Here is a 1,076-nt window from a genome sequence, read left to right as displayed (position 1 = left end):
TTGCTATTGTATAGAAGCACAGTTTATTTTTGTATTTTGATTTTGTGTTCCAAAATCTTGCTAAGCTTGTTTATCAGCTCCAATTTTTTTTTTGGTTGGATTCTTTGGAACCTTCTACATGCAGAATGCATCATCTGCAGATGGAGATGGCTTTCCTTTTTCTTTTCAACTGAATGCTTTTTACTTCCTTTTTTCCTGACCTGCTTCCTCTGACTAGAACCTCTAGCACAGTGCTGAATGTGCAGACGTGAGTGTCTCGTTTCTGACAGAGGAAGGTGTTAGTCTTTTCTCATTTAGTTCTGGCTTTGTTTTCCACGTTCTTTATCAGATTTAAGAAGTTCCCTTCTATTCAGTTTGTTGAGTGTCTTGAATTTCTTTTCTTTTTTTCATGAAATTATTGAATTTTGCCAGATGGTTTTGTGTGTGTGTTGTGTCTATTGAGATAATCATGTGGGTTTTGTCCTGTATTCTATCAATGTGTTTTCATTAATTGATCTTGCCTGCCTTGAACCAACCCCACTTGGTCATGGCATATAATTCCTTATAGGTATCGCTGGCACACTCCTCTCATTTCTTACACTCACAAGTGCACACAGCACACATACACCAACTACGGCAGCCCTGGCCCAATGTAGGGGTCAGAGTGGGGAGATCCTGACAGATGTAGGCTCAGAGATCACCTTCATCATCCTCTGATCTCTCCTTGCTCAGCATCTTTCTTTCTCTGCTTCTGTATTTGGCTTTGTTTAGATTCCTCATTTCCTCCACTGTATCACAAACTCTTATTTTTAACTATAACCATGGTGGAATTTGCCGCTATTGTGTTTTATTTTATGCCAGGCTTTTTACATTAGTTCCCTTAATTTTCAAGGAAACCATACCTTTCACAATAGCACCCAAGAAATTGAAATATTTAGGAATCAATCTAACAAAAGAAGTAAAAGATCTATTCAATGAAAACTACAGTACTCTGAAAAAAGAGATCGAAGATTTCAGTAAATGGAAAAATATTCCTTGCTCATGGATAGGAAGAACCAACATTGTGAAAATGGCCATACTACCAAAACTGTTGTACA

The sequence above is a fragment of the Chinchilla lanigera genome, unplaced genomic scaffold (assembly GCF_000276665.1).
Source record: "Chinchilla lanigera isolate Chin_1 unplaced genomic scaffold, ChiLan1.0 scaffold00015, whole genome shotgun sequence".
Classification (NCBI taxonomy): domain Eukaryota; kingdom Metazoa; phylum Chordata; class Mammalia; order Rodentia; family Chinchillidae; genus Chinchilla; species Chinchilla lanigera.
This window is presented reverse-complemented; position numbering follows the sequence as displayed.